The 18,194-nt window shown below is 50.5% G+C and overlaps 1 long non-coding RNA gene across 1 annotated transcript in view; it reads left to right on the top strand.

Moving 5' to 3' along the window:
* Positions 1-18,194, top strand: part of LOC137230894 (uncharacterized) — a 270,727-nt gene that overhangs the window by 112,318 nt on the left and 140,215 nt on the right. Inside the window, exon 5 of the long non-coding RNA XR_010946298.1 lies at positions 13,709-13,840. This is a non-coding gene — a long non-coding RNA (uncharacterized lncRNA). The remainder of the gene's footprint in view (positions 1-13,708; positions 13,841-18,194) is intronic.

Below are 18,194 nucleotides of genomic sequence, written 5' to 3'. Positions count from 1 at the left end.
GGGGAAGGTAGACTTGCCTTTGAACGTTGGTACTTCCTCTTGTAGCTGTGTGATCTTGGACAAATTCATCAGCTTCTCTGAGCCAACATTTCCTCAACTGCAAAATGGGAATAACAAAATCTACCCCACAAATTGTATGAAATAAGAGGAAACACATGCATGACCTAACACAGCACACAGAGTTACAGAGGACTGTTTACACTGAATGTCCAGGACCTGTCCTATTCCCCAAGGGATGAGGTCTACCAGGCAGGTGGTGATGAGAGGGTAGTGTGAGTGCCTCCCCTGGGAGTAGTGTCAGTGGAGAAGAGGTGGCAAAGGGACTTTGGAGGGGCTTTCCTGATGTGGGAGCTTGACTCCTTTCAGACCTCGGGGACCTCAGTCCCTTGAGACGCAGAGCAGGGCCTCATGAAGATATATCACCTGGGCTGAGGCCAGCTCTCGCAGGCAGTGACCAGAGCTTGCAGGGAGTGGTCTGATGGGGTTTTGTGCCTGGAACCCCAGGGTAGGCAAAGGGACCCCACAGATTCTGCTTGGGGCTCTGCCTGCAGCTTCCTACTATCAGCAGGCAAGACACAGGACGGCTGCATAGGCACTGGTGCATGTGAGGTGATTACCCCTTTAATGTTTAATGTGCCGAAAAACCATTAGACCCAGAAAAGGACAAGTTCTCAGTGGGTAACTTTAATTATTGTTAAGGCTCGGTCACGCCTGCTTATTAGCAATTATGCATGGCATCTTCCGGGGTGCTACAGGCCTTCCCCCTTTTCTTCCTTTTCCCGGGGAGAGCAGGTCTATGGACTGCTGCCTTCAGGTGCCTGGAAAGGCAGCACCAGCCACACGGGTGGTTCCTGTTGCTCCCCTCTGTAGCCTGGACTTGCTTAGGACCAAAGAGCGCCAACTGCTTCTTCTCAGAGGGGAAGAGAGGGAAGGGCCTTCCAGCAAAATTGGGAGAGCCCGAGGGGTGCTAAGTGCACAGCGCGATGCCTGTTACAAAGTACTTTTGCTTCTATTACTTCTTTCCTTCTATCACCATCTCCATTTTACAGATAAGGAAAGTGAGCCTTAGAAAGGTTAAGTAATAGCAGGCACCTCTTAGCGTGTCTTCCTGGCATGCATCCCCTTCTTAGAGAACAGCCCACTGAAACCTTGGGCCTGACTGCCATGAAACTACCACATGCCCTCCTTCCACCCCTCCCCTCACTCTGCCTCCATAGTTGCCGGGACCAGGCTGGAGTCCTGACTCAAGCTGGGCCACTCAGAGGCTCTTTCCTGGAAATGGAGAGGTGGGACACAGTTTGTTGGATGCTCGACATGGGAAATAATGGAGAACCAGGAACCTGGATGGACCAGTTAGAATCATAAACAAAGAAAGGCAGTGTCTAGGGAGAGACACTAGAACTAGATTCACAGAGGCAGAGGGAGAGGGAGAGTGGGAGAGAGAATATGAATATGAAGCCACAGAAAAGAAAATGTGAAGCGACAGAAGACACAAAAATCATCCCTGGGGCTTCCCTGGTGGCGCGGTGGTTGAGAGTCCGCCTGCCGATGCAGGGGACACGGGTTCGTGCCCCAGTCTGGGAAGATCCCACATGCCGCGGAGCAGCTGGGCCCATGAGCCATGGCCTCTGGACCTGTGCTCTGCAACGGGAGAGGCCACAGCAGTGAGAGGGCTGCGTACCGCAAAAAAAAAAAAAAAAAAAATTCATCCCTGATTCTTTACTCTCTGCTTCCTTGCAAGGCCTGGCTGTACTTCCTCCCCTCTGGTTCCCTCTGTATCCTTCTGATAAAATCCCCTCACTTGCTTGAGGTAGTTTCCTATCCCATGTCCCTTAGTAAGCTCAGACAGAGCTATTTGAGGCCAGCCCTGGTGGTCAGCTGGAGATTAGAGGGCTTTAGTGTCCATTCAGACTACAGGGGCCAGCTGGGTTCGTGGAGAACTGTGGGTGCAGCTCTGATTCCAGGCTAGAAAAGGGGGCAGAGATGAGGTAGCATCTTACCACAGACCACCAGCAATGTCCTTCATCCCCTGAAGAATCTTCCTGAAGGTCCCCCTCTCTCTCCTACCATACTTTGTCCAACCCAGGAGTCCCTAACACTAGGCTACGCTCAGGCGAATGGCTGAGTGATGCCATGTGCTGGCAGCCCTGCCTTCCCTGATTTTTAAGAAGCGTAGGGGGAAAAAACAGAAGAGAAAAAGTGAACATGAGTAATGGGCCTAGAAGGAGGCATACAGCATAAACTGAATAATAACGTGTCAGAAACTACAAGATGTATTTTTTTTATTTTCCAGTGGAGTTTCCATTGCACTAATCCATCACTGTAGAGCAGGAAAGATTATGCTTCCCCCAAAAAACTCTGGGAGATAAATGTGAGTAAATTAGAGTTTATTATATTATTTGGGGTGATATAATTTCCAAGTGGGCCCTTATTAAATTACTTCCTTTGGGGCTGACACCTCCTGCCTGGGTCTGTGTACTTTTTTCTTTTTTTTTTTGCGGTACACGGGCCTCTCACTGTTGTGGCCTCTCCTGTTGCGGAGCACAGGCTCCGGACGCGCAGGCTCAGCGGCCGTGGCTCACGGGCCCAGCCGCTCTGCGGCATGTGGGATCTTCCCAGACCGGGGCACGAACCCGTGTCCCCTGCATCGGCAGGCGGACTCTCAACCACTGCACCACCAGGGAAGCCCTGGGTCTGTGTACTTTTGCTTCACTTCCCTGTCTGAAGCTGCTTTGTATTTTAATGTCTCTTGTCATTTTTTGGTGGCGGTTGGGTGCCACTGGAGAGAGCTGAAAGGGAGTGCTGAGTCACTGCTGCTGGTCTGAGTTTCTTCCTTGCTGGCCTTCCTATGATCGCAGAACCATAGCTTCATAAATCATCTATGCTGGGAAAAATGTAGGAATACCCAGCCTACGCCCTCATTTCACAGATGGGCAAACTGGGCCCAAGGAAGAAAAGTGAGTTGCTTCAGGTCACACAGTGGGTAGGGACAGAGTCGAGACTGGCACCTCATGTGCTCACTCCCAGGCCGCTGCTCATTCTTTGCCTGGCATCCTTCTTGTGCCTATCAGTCTTTTTGGCTAAGGGCAGCTTCAAGTCCAACAGCAGAACTCCTATGGAATTTAGGAGTCTTGGTTGTCTACTACAAGATCTTCCCAGTGACCCAAAAGGAGATGTGAGAGAAGACCTGTGGTCTGGTTTTGGTTTGACCACAGAAAGGCTGTGTGAGCTTAGGCAAGTGACTTCACCTCTCTGAGCCTTTATAGTTAAATATAGCATCTTCATAGTAAAAAGGCTTGGAACAGTTTAGTGGTTTTCAGCTTATGTTTTTAGTAGTGGAACTGCATTTTAGAACCTTATTTGGAACTCTAACACGTGAAAGAGTTAAAAGAGGACTTACTCTCATTGCAGAAGAGAATTGGAGGTTTGATGGCCCTACCCTCTGTTTCCCTCCATCTTCCCCCACCTGGTTTGAAACTACTGGTCCTGTTACTGAACTCGGGTCTGGCTGTTCACCACTCAAAAGTCAATACCAGAGAGGCAAGTTTTGGTAGAAAGAAAAGGTTGCTTTATTTTGGAAGCTGGCAACTGGGGGAGAAGGCATTCTTGTGTCCAAAGGCCAACTCCCCCAGCTGATCCTGGGGCAAGAGCTTTTAAAGGGGAGTTTCAGGGGTGCATATGCAGAGGGAGGGGGCACTGTGTGCAGAGCAGCACAGTCAGCTCCGACAATCATCTTGAAGTTAGTCATGCAGTGGGTCTGATCAGCATCATCTTGATTGTTTATTTATTTATTTTAGCATTTTTTTTAGCATTAAAAAATATTTTTATTGGAGTATAATTGCTTTACAATGTTGTGTTAGTTTCTGCTGTACAACAAAGTGAATCGGCTATATGTATACGTATATCTGCGTATCCCCTCCCTCTTGAGCCTCCCTCCCACCCTCCCTATCCCACCCCTCTAGGTCGTCACAAAGCATCGAGCTGATCACCCTGTGCTATGCTGCAGCTTCCCACTTGATTGTTTAGAGTACATTTAACCTTCAGTTCCAGGGTCAGTTTGTTCCCATTTCTCTGCGGCCAGTTCTTGGAATTGTGGCAGCTTATGTCATGGCTATAGTATGGTCATCATGCAGTTAACTTCTTTCACTCAGTGGGGTTTTCAGTATCTACAGAACAGCTCAAAGTCTATGGCTCAGAGTATTATCTATAGCTCTTGAGGAGGAACTAAAGGTCCCTTGACTTTGCTTAATGACTAAACTATTGTTATTTGGTCTTCTTTGACTGCTGTCTTTTGCTTCTGCGTTTTCTCACTTCTCTGACTAAACTTATTCTTTGGTTAAAGTTTTTCTACAGACAAGAGGCAGGCAGAAGATGTGGGTTGGGGGAGCGGTGGCTCTGTCCTGGGAAGGCCCCATAGGTCCTGCTTTGTTTTAGGCCCAGCTTCAGCATCTGACCCTGATTTCACCCTGCAAGGCCCTCCTGGCATTCTCACCAGGTCTCGCCCAATCTCCACAGATGAATGCCAAGGTCTCTTCCAGCCCTGAGAGTCTCTGATCACACTCCAGAAGACCCATCCACACAGCCTTGTTCTCTTGGTCCAGCAGGTGTAATTCCATGGAACGCAGCCTGCTGGTTCCTACTTGGTTTTGCCATTTACCAGCTATGTGATCTTGGGCAAGTTATTATTGTCATTTTTAATCTCTCGGAGTCTTTCCCATCGTCTCTACAATGGGATAATAATAATTTTGACCTCATAAGGCAATGAGATTTAAATGACTATATATATATATATATATATATATATATATATATATATATATATATAAAGCACTTTACGTAGCATGCTGTAAATTAGTGATTATGATTTTCATTATGAATACTACCACCTCGGTGTTTTTTTAGTGAGGCTTATATAAGGGCTTATTAACGTACACAATAGATGCTTAACAAATGGGAAAATGGTAGCTGTCATTTTTGTTAGCTATTATGGTAATAGGCAACATGGGGAGCCAGTGGTGAATACATTCTCGTCCTCACTCTCAAAGGGACTCCTGAGCTCTGTTCCCCACCCGGACATGGGCACAAACGCTGCCCCGACTCGGGTCTGGACTGTGGGTTAGCCTGGAGGAGAAAGTCGGGGATCAGCACGGCTTCAGAGAGGAGGTGGATTGCTCTTCTCTGGCTGCAGAATAGATCACACAAGCCGAGCCATTTAAAACAACACCCATAAATTCATAGAGACAGAAAGTGGAAAGGTGGTTGCCAGGGACTGCGGGGAGGGGGAGTCGGGAGTTATTGTGCAATGGGCGCAGAGTTTCTGTTTGCAAGACGGAAAGTGATTTGGAGATGGGCAGCACAACAGTGTAAATGTACTTAACACCACTGAACTGTACATCAGAAAGTGGCCAAGATTGTACATTTTATGCTGTGTGTATCTTACCGCAATTAAAAAAACGATGAAAAAACCCCCCACCATAATTCCCTTCCCCCACCCACCTATTTATGATTCCCCTGATCTGGACGTCAGAAGCCCAGCCTGGCTCAGAGTATCCACAAGGCTGAACTCACGGTGCTGGCCGGGCTGAGTTCTCATACGGAGGCTTTAGGAGAAAATCCACTTCTCAGCTCATTCAGGTTATTGGCAGTTGTAGGACCAAGGCCCCCGCTTCCTTGCTGCTGATTGGCTGGTGGTCACTTTCAGCTCCCAGGGGCTGCTCTTTGGTCCAGTCCATGCGGCCTCTTCCACCGTCAAGCCAGCAGCTCGTGCTTCCCACCTCTCTTACTTCCCTCCTGGGATGAGCTGGAGATGCTCTACTTTTACAGGGCTTGGCGATTAGGTTAGGCCACCCGAATAATCTCTGTATTTTAAGGTCACTGCTTTGGAACTTGAAATACCTCAGCAAAATTCCTCATAGCAATACCTAGACTAGGGTTTGATTGAAATATCAAAGGGTGGGGAATCTTGGGGCTTATTTTAGAACTCCGTGTACCATGGGGGGTATCCTTAGAACGGGGATTGAAGGATAAACAGGATTTCCAAGGGTGAAGAAGGGCACTGCAGGTAGAGAGCCCAGAATGAGGAGTGTGAGTGTTTATGGGGTTGGAGGTGCTGTGACGAGAGGTGAGGTGGGGTTGGGGGGTGTGGTGAGATGCTGAAGCTCCCCACTGAGCTGAGGGGAGGGGGAGGGCTCTGAGGGTGTTTCAGGATGGGAGGGACCACCTGGGATGGTTTAGGTCGAGAGAGTGACTGAGTGCACCCCGGGGGCCCCATTGCACCAGAGCAGTCCGGGAAAAAGCAAAAATGTTCTCCTCCTTTGCTCTGCGTAAGAGGAACTCGGTTCCTTTCTTCCTTCATTCCGTTATTCTTCACCCATTTAGTAAATATTATGGAGCCCCTACGATGGGACAGACCTGTGCTAGATTCTGAGGACACAGTGGTGAACAAGATGGGCACCATCCCTCTCCTCTAACTGCCACTTAGAGTCTGGAGAGGAGAGAGGAACCGAAGGAGAGGTTCTTGTACGGAGGGGACTGCAGTGACAGGGAAGGTGTGGGGCTATGAGAGCCCGAAGGAGAGCATCTCATCCCAGGTCCTGGGTTAAAGTGGGTGGAGCTGGAACCCCTTGCCGCCCCCCCCCCAGGGGTCCGAAGGTGGAGGAGTGACAGAGGCCCCATGACAGGCCATCCAGGGGGCATCCTTCTGCCTTCTCTAGGTGGAGGCCTGGCCTGGCACTGGGAGGAGGCAGGATTGGCTAGAGATGCGCAGCTCTGGGGAAAAGGGGAGGCAGAAGGAAGTACAACTGTTTGATCAGAGTCTGGCCCCTGGGAAAGAGCTAAGTGTCTTTTTGCTGGCAGCCACAGCAAAAGCTGCAATCATTAGAATGTGGCATTTTGCATTAAAATTGTTCCCATCAGCCAGTGACATTTTCTTGTTCCTTCTGGTCAGGAGACCTTTCGTTGCCACAGATTCAGATGACTCAGGCGTCAGGATTTCTTTCCCTCTGGAGGAGAAACCCAGTCCAGTCACCCTGGGGTGGGCATTCGTGTTAGTGGAGGTTAAAGAAGCCGATGAACGGGTGAGCACGGCGAGGACTGAGAGGTGTGCGTGAGGATGAGGAAGGGGACAAAGGTGTGCGTCCGTGTTCTGGGCGCATCCGAGTCATCTGGTGTCCACGAGGGTGGCCAGCCCTGGGGGCCGGGCCCTGCACGTGTGCCCTGCAAGTGCATTCCTTACTGCAGAGAGGAAGACCCACACTTGGGTCCGTGTGTGAGTGTGGGCACAGAGCAAAGAAGTGATCAGGTGTGTGTGGGAGTGTGTGCACACGTGTGCGCAGACAGGCACCCATCAGTGCCTGGGTGTGTAGGGGCTGCAGGTTGATAGCTGGTCTGTCTGAGGTGTGGGTGGTAGTTGACCCATCCCTCTGCTCATCCCCACCTACTCACTGTCTTCCCATCTCATTACTGGGTACCACCCAGCTTGACCAACCCCGGCTGTCAAGCCCCAAACCCAGCAGTTCTTTCCTTCCCTTTCACCCCAAGTTCAAATTTCTCCTCTTCAGATAGACATTTTATGACCACGAAAGCCAGGACTGCTCCCTCGTCCCCTCCACAAGCATTCTCCACTGCAGCACAAACTTCCTTACTTTTACAGCATTATCTCTGATGGAAATTATCTTGCTGTGTGTTTGTTTATAAGGATGGTCTCCTTCTGCCCCCTGCAGAGTGCAACTCCCTGAGGGCAGGGCGAGTCTTGTTCACTTCTGTACACCCAGTACAGTGTGCAGCAGGCACTTGCTAAGGGCTCGGTCAAACGAGTGAGAATTTGCTTCCTTGTGCTGCCCAAAGGCTGACTTAGGTCTCGGTGGTGGGTGAGTATTGCTTCAAAGCAAAAACACAGACTCAGAACAAATTGGCGTGGGAGGGGATGAGTTCCTTGTCATGGAAAGCATTCAAATAGAGACTGAATGAATGCTGTTAGCTTTGCACACTTATGGGTTCCCATACTGTGGGACACAAGGGTCGTCGAAGACAGGTCCCACTTTACCTCCCCAGCCTCACTGTTCTCCGTGTCGTGCTCTCTCATGCCTCCTGTCCGCACATGCTGCTGTTGTGACCTGGGGGACCTTGCTTCTCTCCTTGACTGGAAACTCATTCTCATCCTTCCAGCTCTATGAAGTCATCTTCAGTTCCCCATGCAGAACCAAGTCCCCCTTTATCCCTGCGCCCTGGGCCCCTCCTGTGGGCCTCATAGCTCTGATCACTTGGCATGTTTGCTTGTGTACCTCCGTAACAAACCTCTCGCAGACAGGGGTGTAGCTTGCCCAGGGCCTAGCATGGGGGCGCCCTGGTGCTCAATAGACGCTTGGTAACTGTTTGTAGCAGGCACGTGATGTGCGGTCCAGCAGGAAGGTGAAACGTGCAGTTCCAATAACAGGATCTTCTGCTCCCTCCCACTCCCCTCAGCCCCCCTGATTCTGCGGCCACCAGAGGTTAGTCCTTTCCGGTGACTCTGGGGCTCAGCCTGAGAGCCTCTGATACCCGCAGGGGAAGGCATTAAATAGGTGCTTGGGGCACCTCCCCCAGGCCTGGGCCACTGGGCAGAGGGACTCGGGACTCAGGCCACTCAGGAAGCTGGCAAAGCTCCTCCCGCATAGTGCCCAGACAGATTGTTCTGGGGAGACTCCAAGAAGAGACAACACTTTCTGAGAGGACAGGGCTGGGTGAGGATGAAAGGGGAGCCCCAGAGATCCCCATTCTCAGTTAATGTTCTACCAGAGATACAGAGAGTGGGGGCGAGAGCAGGGGCCGGGGCTCTCGGGGTAGGTCAGCTTGGGCTGGTCCACGCTGAGCGCTCAGGGCAGCTCTGGCCACCCGAGGTGGGATGCGGTCTTGGGGCTGGGCTCTTGGGGTACACGTTGACAGCAGAGAGCCTGGGGAACGTGCCCAGGGTCAGCATTCGGAATGCTGAATGCGGAAGCCGTGGCCTCTAGGCTGGCTCTGCCACTTCTAAGCACACAACCTTGGGCGAGTCTCAAATTCATTCAAGCCTCAGTCTTCTCATCTGCAAAAGGGGATTCTGGGGATTGAGCACTGTGCTGTGCTCTGTCTCACTTAATCTTCATGGCAACTCTGTGAGGTAAGCACTGTCACATTTCCCATTTTACAGATGAAGAAACTGAGGCCTAGGACCAAGAATTCGCACCTAGCTGCGCGTTAGTCATGCCATTAGCCAGTGCTGGGATTTGTGCTGTGCTGTCTCTCTGTAAAGCCCATGTCCTCTGCCACTCCTCCAATTGCAATTCCTGCCAGGCCTGGTTCCCAGCATCAATGTGAAGATCCAAGGAGATCACAGCTGACCACAAGGTGTGAGGGGCTCAGCAGGGTTCACGTGTGAGACCATGGCTGTGTGGCTCACGGCCGCTTCTCCCCGGCCCACTTCTCTCCCCGGCCCAGCTCCTGTAGGCCATCCCTGGGGGCAGGCGCAGGCCACTGCCCTCTCTGCCTGCTTCTGCCACCGCTAAACTTTACACTGGGCTCTGTCATTAGCCCAAACAACAAGCTCCCTGTTTGACTAGCCCTGTCCAAATTTGCTCGGCGTAAGCAGGAGCCCCATGGTAAGTAAACGGTTTTCTGTTGATATTTGAGCACAAATGAAGAGGCAGCGAGCAAGCCCATTAATAACCGAGGAGATGATTGTGTTTGCACAAGGCCTGTTTACAGCGTGTCAACTGCCCAGGCAGGGCCCGCCTCCTTATTGATTTCCTGATAAGCCGCTAGGCACTCTTGTTCTCAGCCCTGGCGGGGGCATCCTCTGCACAGTCCGAGGGTTGGATCTCCTTTCCCTGCAGAGGCGCTCAGCCTGGCTCTCGGGTGAGGGTGGGGTTTCATTCATTCTTCATTCATCTATTCAACATGCATGAATCCAGCATCTTTTATACATGGGCCACTCTGCCAATAGCTAAGTCCCTATCTTCATCTAGAAACAGAGCCTGCTCTTGAGCTTATGGGGGGCGGGTAGTGGCGGGGGGAACTCAGTCCTTGATACCTCTGGGTAGACATGTGGTCAAAAGTTGAGTCTTTGTGGACCTCTGACCATGCACTGCATGGTACCCCATCACCGTAACACTGCCCATCAGGGTCCTCTACCCTAATTTCATCTTGAATTGACCAGCTGCCTCATCTGTGATGGGAGATGGCCCTCTGGCTGGCCCTGGGGGGTGGCATCTCCCTTTACCACATTGTCTTTTAACCCTGAGATCCAACAGGTTGAACTTGGGGATTTCTGGCTTTGGATGGGATAGTTAATGATGGAGAAGGCTTCAGGGTAGAGCTGGAGACTCGATCATCCTCCCCACTGGAACCTTCCAGATCCTGAGCTTTCCAGGGATATGGCAAAGCAGATCCAGGGCGAGGGTTCTAGGAGGGCTGCCAGGAACCCCAGGCTGAGCCTGTTTGAGAATAATTTCTGGCCTCTTTTGCAGTGGACATCAGGATGACTAAGGCAGTATCCTATCTGATGAGCTCATGGTCTGGTAGAGGAGGTCAATCTGTAAACAAATAACCGAAGAAAAAAAATCATAAAATGTTGAGAAGCGTGAATCCAGGGCCGAGGGAGCAGAGAGGAAGGTGCTAAAAGGCATGGAGGACTTCCCAGAGGAGGTGACATTTGAGCAGTTTCCTTAAGACTGACTAGATGTTTGTAGAAGCCACAGTGACTGCTCCCACCGGGGGGGAAGGAAAAGGACAGAGTCTGCCACTGACTGCAGTCTTGCAAAGAGACCAAGACTTGTGTCTCTTGACCAGGTTTTTGGGGGAAGATTTTTGTCAGGCAGATCCTTGAGTCAGATTTGGGGGGCTGGGGAGAGATGCCCCTGGAAAAGCATCCTCCTGGACTGGGTGTTGGTGTCCACAGCTTTTCCCCCAGTAGAGTATTCCTGGGAAAAGATGAAGGAGGGTATGGGGATGGGAGTAAGGAGGCCCAGACTGTCATCCTAGCCCTGCCATTAACTGGGAGAAGGGCCTCGCTTCCTGGAGTCTCCATTTCCTGATCTGTAGAATGGAGCTGATCACACCTGCCTCTCCACAAGTGGAGAGGCAGCTGGGGAAGTAGAATAAAAGGCACTATAGAGAAAAGCAGCACAGCACCGAGAACGTCAGTACAGCAAGGAACACAACCCGAGCATCTGTATTTAACTTTGGTCCCTAGATAGAGACACACATCTCACACACTGTGGTCCCTTCTGCATCACACTGATCTCTTCTTGCTGCAGCCCAGGCAGCAGAGCCCATCAGCAAATAACTGAGAAGAAACTGTATTTGCAGGAGTCCAGGGCCAGATGCTGCTGCTGAGGACCAAGGAATTGAGTGAGAAGGATTGAGGATGATGCCTGAGCTGGTCCTGAGGAAGCCAGCCTTGCATTCAATCTTATCTCCCAGGACACAGGGGTCCCTGGCAGGGCTGCTGGTGTGAATACCATGTTTCAGAGGACCCTGAGCTCCTGGGATGAAGGGGGAAATCCAGAGTTCCTCTGGGGACCTGGAAGAGTTCTGAGGAGTGAGAGTCTAGCCTGCTCCCTCAGTCTTTTATTCTGGCCCCAAACTACCTCCCTTTCCCTCTTCCATCTTCCAATTCAGCAGAGGGGCAGCCCTTCTGCTGGGCTGAAACCCCCAGATCGGTGGGTGTCTTCAACCAGATTCTGATAGGGGGGAGAAGAGGAGGTACTGGCAACAGTGATCTCCTTTTTACTATCCTCATTGCACACTGCCTTGTACTACTTATTGTCTGTCATTGAGAGCTGGAAAGAACCAACCCCATCAACTCTTGTCCTCTAGCCCCAGGTTAGCACAGCTGCATGAAATGGAAGGCTGTTTGATTATGTATCTGGACCTCTTTCCTGGGATGGAGACCTGTCTCTGTACTGGGCACTTGGCCTATATCCAGCAGAAGAAGAGGGCTTTGGTAAGAGAGAGCGAAAACAACAGAAACTCTGTTAGCAATAATCATGCATTTCAGTTACACCATGAATGATGATCAGTATCAGTGCAGTGGTCCCCAACCCTGGCTGCACTTCAGAATTACCTGGAGATTGAAGGTAGTGCCTGGACCTCACCCCAGACCACCCAGGCATTTTTGTTCTGAAAAAGCTGCCCGAGTAGTTTTGATTCATAGTGAAGGCTAAGACCTGTGGAGCTAGAGAAGCTTTCTCTTCTTGGGTATTGTTTCTGGGGGGGCTGGTTCCTTCATCCTACATGCAAGACTTGCAGAATCTGAAGCCCCTTTTGATTTCCATCAAGGGGAAAACTGGATGGAAACTACTGCCTGAGTTTCTCAGCCAGAGGTCAGAGGAAGAGGCAGCTGGACCCTGGGAGGGAAGAATAGAGGCCCGAAGCCTGAGAGGGGCAGGGGAGCAGAAGGACAGAACCCCAGATGTCAGTGAAGGGGGACTTGGCACGGAGCAAAGGAGAGAACTACTTTGTACTCTCCTCTAGCTTGTGTGCTTGATTGCCTGATGAGAAAATTTCTTTCTTCTTTAAAAAAATTTATTTTGTCGTATAGTTATATACCATGTTGTGTTAATTTCTGCTGTACAGCAAAGTGATTCAGTTATACATATATATACATTCTTTTGCATATTCTTTTCCATTATGGCTTATCACAGATATTGAATATAGTTCCCTCTGCTATATGGTAGGACCTTGTTGTTTATCCATTCTATATATAATAGTTTGCATCTGCTAATCCCGAGCTCCCAATCCATCCCTCCCCCCTTCCCCTCTCTCTTGCCAACCACAAGTCTGTTCTCTATGTCTATGAGTCTGTTTCTGTTTCATAGATATGTTCATTTGTATCATATTTTAGATTCCACATATGTGGTATCATATGGTATTTGTCTTTCTCTGTCTGACTTGCTTCATTTAGTCTGATAATCTCTAGTTGCATCCACGTTGCAGCAAATGGCATTATTTCATTCTTTTTTATGGCTGAGTACTATTCCATTGTATATATTGTACCGCATCTTCTTTGTCCATTCATCTGTCAATGGACGTTTAGGTTGTTTCCGTGTAGAAGATTTATTTCTGATAATGGGTTGACCTTCCTGTGATTCCAGGAAGAGCACAGTTAATGATAACAACTGGGGAGCTACCTTTTGGGGTAGCTGCATTGCGGATGAACGCCATTTGGCTGAGCTACTGTTTCCTAAATGCTGGACTTGAGGTGAAGTGGTGGAGATAGAGTCAGCATGAGCCATGAAATATCACTAGAAAGCCATAGGGACATGGACACCCACACTGAGACTGGAATTGCAACTGGGGAAGAAAGAATTGGATGAGCCAGGTGAAGAGCCAACTTCTCACTTAGGTGAGAGCACTAGAAAGAAAAGGCCTAAAAAATTCTTTCATGAAATTATTAGCTGGAAATTTTTTTTTGTGTGTGTGTGGTATGCGGGCCTCTCACTGTTGTGGCCTCTCCTGTTGCAGAGCACAGGCTCTGGACATGCAGACTCAGCGGCCATGGCTCACGGGCCCAGCCGCTCCGCGGCATGTGGGATCCTCCCGGACCGGGGCACGAACCCGTGTCCCCTGCGTCGGCAGGTGGACTCTCAACCACTGCACCACCAGGGAAACCCCAGCTGGAAATTTTTAAAAAGAATAGCTTCAGAGGACACCTAATTGAAGTTCTTTTTTTTTTTTTTTTTTTTTTTTGAAGGGGAGAAGAGGTCAGGGCAGAGATGCAGAAGCTCTGGCTCTCGCCCTACACCACCATCTGAGGCCAGACCCTTAGGACTTGGCTGCTGATACAGGACTGGATATTGAGAATCAGCCAGCTCTGCAATCACAGGTACTAGCCCACTTTCTTCTGGAAACTGGAATATGAGAGAGAATGAGAGGAAAAGATCTGAGTCATAGTTCGAACCTTTACAGAAATAGCACAGGGTGGCCAACCTTGCATGTAGACGAAGCTGCTGTTTATGACACACAAAGAACTGATGAATGTGCCCCTCACAAGGGAGCTGTTCGTGGACAGAGCCATACAGACTGACGTGTCTTGCAGCTCTGGCTCACTGCCCTGAAATGAGCATATGGCAGTGTGGGAGGAATCGCTTTCTCTCTCGCTCAGCATTTTAACTGGGACCTGCAATATGGGAACTGCAGCTCTTTCAGTGACGGTGGTAAGAGTTGCTTCTGCTCTTCCTTCTGTGCTCTCAGTCGCTCCCTCTCTCCAAATGAGTTGATGAGATGGGAAGAGGGGCCTGGGCACCCTCCCTTCTCTCCTGTCAGGGCTGTCCTGTCTGCAAGGAGCCTGCATTCCTCTCTTCCTCAGTGGGGCAAAGGGAAAAGACTTGAGGTTCAGAGGGTAAAGTTCAATTCCAAGCAAAAGCATTAAGAGCCCAACTGTGGTGTAGATCCAAGCTATGCCTCCAACCCAGGCTTTTCAGCACTAAAGCTGGTGGTTCTTTCTGCTCCTATACAGGGAGCTGATACTTGAGACAGGCAGCAAAGGATGGACTCATCAGGTTGGGGAGAGAAAGCATTGCAGGAAGAGAAGGCAGCAGGAGCAAAGTGGGGAGGTACCCAGAGTGCTAGCAAACAAAGCTGAAAGGAGAGGCCGGGGCAGACCACAGAGGGCCTTGGAGGCCAAGCTGGGGGGTTTGAGCTTCACTGGACAGATATATGGGTAACCACTAATGTTTATGCCAAGACATGACAAATATCAGAGTTGTGAGACTCTAAAAGCTTGGCTACCGATAGGATGGGAAGAACAGGGGAGAGTAAGGCATCATGAAGAGCTCCAGGGTTTCAGATTCGGCTGCTAGGGAGATGTGGCGGCCTTCTGAGAAGCTGGGAAGTGAAGAGGAGGAACTGGGTGGGGTGGGGAAAAGACGATGGCTTTGGCGCCAGACATTGGGGTTTGAGCTGTTATAAGGATAACCAGAGAGAAGGATCCAGAAGAACCCTCAAGAAGGGAGACTAGTTATTTGTAGTGAGGTAGATGGACCTAGAGTCTGTCATACAGAGTGCAGTAAGTCAGAAAGAGAAAAACAAATACCGTATGCTAACGCATATATATGGAATCTAAAAAAAAAAAAAAAAGGTTCTGAAGAACGTAGGGGCAGAACAGGAATAAAGACGCAGATGTAGAGAATGGACTTGAGGACAGGAGGAGGGGGAATGGTAAGCTGGGATGAAGTGAGAGAGTGGCACGGACATATATACACTACCAAATGTAAAATAGCTAGCTAGTGGGAAGCAGCCACATAGCACAGGGAGATCAGCTCTGTGCTTTGTGACCACCTAGAGGGGTGGGATAGGGAGGGTGGGAGGGAGATGCAAGAGGGAGGGGATATGGGGATATATGTATATGTATAGCTGATTCACTTTGTTATACAGCAGAAACTAACACACCATTGTAAAGCAATTATACTCCAATAAAGATGTTAAAAATAAATAAATAATAAAGAAGGGAGACTGGGGCTTTCTCAGGAGGTGAGGGGGCCTGGAGATTTAGACATAAGTCATCTTTACACACAAACAGGCCACTGGGAGAAAGGGTGAGGTGAGAAAGCATGGCTGGAGGTAGAGCCAGTGGGAGCACACACGTGGGCTTGGTCGCGGAGGAGTCGTGAGAGGAGCCCCTGGCAAGCAGCAGTGCAGGACTGCTGAAATCAAGGGCTGGCAAGTTAAAGGTTGCGTACCCGGAACTGAGCTTAAGCAGAAGGGGGTTGTCCAGAGTGAGAAACGCCACTCAGAGGTCACGGAGGATGAGGACTGAGAACAGCTCGCTGGATGTGGTCACTGGGAGGCGATTAGTGTCCTCAGCCCTATTATAGCCTGGTTGGGGTGGGAGACAGATTATGGGAGTTTGACGGGGCAAAGAGGTGGTGAGGAAGAGGAGGGGCTGGGGCAGACCCTGCCGTGGAGCTGGGAAGGGAAGGGGAGAGAGGAGCAGAGCTCAGGAACTCAAGGGAGAAGCAGTGCGGGGTAGCGTTTGGCATCTGTAGGATGATGTAGGAGTGGGAGGGTGGGGGAGGGGGGATGGCGTGGGGTGAGTAGCTTGTGGTTTCCTCACTGGAATCCCTCATGGGAGTGTGATGCCTCCTTTCTCCCAGCAGGAGGTGGGCAGCAGACCACATGGCAGCAGTGGTAGGGACAGCAGCTACCTTAGCAAAGCTGGCTGGCTGCCTGGGTAGCTGATTGCATGACGGGTGTGAGGACGAGTCTCACTGGGGAGCAGCTGGGCTGGAGAAACAGACCTGTTTCTCTATGTCCATGAGTGGTGGCTTCATTCAGGGCTACTGGGAGGGGATTGTGTTCATTCCGTTTTATCCATGCACCCGTGTCCTTGCTACACACCCACCGTGAGGCAGTAATCACAGCTGCTCACCTGCTGTCAGTGCCTGCCCCACCTTTAATTCCCAAATTATAGAGAAGGTACCATGGACAGCTCCGAGGATGCTCAGAAAACCTGGTTGGGGGATGGGGTTAGCATGAGAGGGATGCAGCAATGTTCCTAATTCAAGTGGTCCGGATCCCTCCCACTTATACTGGGACATTCTCACATTGCCTTCAGAGTTATCCTTCAGACTCCTCTGGTTCCCACTGCCTGAAGTTCAAGCTCCTCACACGGCCTGTGAGGGCCTTCACTGTGTTACCCCTGACCATCTTTTTTTTTTTTTTTTTGCGGTACGCGGGCCTCTCACTGTTGTGGCCGCTCCTCCGGACGCGCAGGCTCAGCGGCCATGGCTCACGGGCCCAGCCGCTCTGCGGCCTGTGGGATCTTCCCGGACCGGGGCACGAATCGGCAGGCAGACTCTCAACCACTGTGCCACCAGGGAAGCCCAACCCCTGACCATCTTTTCAACCTGATTTGGATTTTCCCTCTCACTCATGTCCCCGAGCACTCCAGCCTTGCCAGGCATCTCCTTGTTCTTTGAACATCTAGTTATGCTTTTGCAAATGCTGAGCCCAGTGCCTGGGATAACCTTCTCTCATCTCACCAATAACTCCTGCCCGTTGTTAAAGACGCAGCTCATAGGTCAACGCCTCTAGAAGCTTTCCTGGCTTACCCACGCCTTCCTTGGGTATCCTATCGCGGACACTGTTGGTAGTTTACCCTTTACTCATCTCTAAGTTTTAAAATTTATGACAGACCCTGATTTCAGTTGGGTACTCACCACTCTTCCACACAGTCCATGGCTTTAGGGGAAGCTGACTCCTCATGACTCCCAAGCCTCAGAGGTGAGTCTGGTCTAAAATAAACCCAGTCCCCTGGCCCGTGACTGGTTCAGGAATTGAGAGGGTACCCCACATTTGGGCCAGTAAGACACAAAAAGAGATAGACCAAGGACCTTCTGGAAAAGGTCTTCTTACTTCTAGAAGACAGCTACAAAAGAGAAAAATCTACCCTCTTTGTGTGCTGCATGGCACTCAGTCTAGAAGAGATGGCTTGAACTGCCCCAGCTGATCTTGTCACCAGACTAAAGATGAAACCCAGACCGGGGAAAGCAAGGAGGAGAGGCGGAAAGGAGCTGGGCTCCCCGTCGCATCACGGAGCCCTTGAGGAAGCCAACTCTGGATCCTGCCTTAGTGCTGGACTTCCTGCTGCATAAGAGAATACATTTTCTTTTTTATTTAAGTCATCTTGAATGAGGATTTTTGTGACTTGCAGCCAAAAACATGCTAACTGACACAGTTCCAATAGTACTTTTGCACCCCTGTGAGATCATATCATATTCCAGGCTGCGAGAGTCTCAGAAGCAGACTGTCATATACGTAGCTCCGTCCCTGGTTCCTAGCACTGTGCCTTGGAATACCAGTCCCCATGTGGATTGAATGAGTGAATGCATGAACGCGCGCCTTACTTGGACTTACTCCTTAGGGCAGTGGTCCCTAACCTTTTTGGCATCAGGGACCGGTTTCGTGGAAGACAGTTTTTCCGTGGATGGAATGGGGCAATGGTTCAGGCGGTGATGCCAGCGATGGGGCACGATGGGGAGCGGCAGATGAAGCTTCGCTCGCTCGCCTGCCGCTCACCATCTGCCATGCGGCCCGGTTCCTAACAGGCCGAGGGTCGGTACCTGTCTGTGGCCAGGGGGCTGGGGACCCCTGCCTTAGGGTGTTCTGCCTTAGAGTCTGCTCTATTATCAATTCCCTCCCTCTTCCAAAAGTTGCAGGTCCTTCACAAGCACGCTGTC

The sequence above is a fragment of the Pseudorca crassidens genome, chromosome 9 (genome assembly GCF_039906515.1).
Source record: "Pseudorca crassidens isolate mPseCra1 chromosome 9, mPseCra1.hap1, whole genome shotgun sequence".
NCBI classification, from domain to species: domain Eukaryota; kingdom Metazoa; phylum Chordata; class Mammalia; order Artiodactyla; family Delphinidae; genus Pseudorca; species Pseudorca crassidens.
The sequence above is the reverse complement of the archived record's forward strand: the minus strand, read 5'-3'. Positions and strand labels throughout refer to the sequence as shown.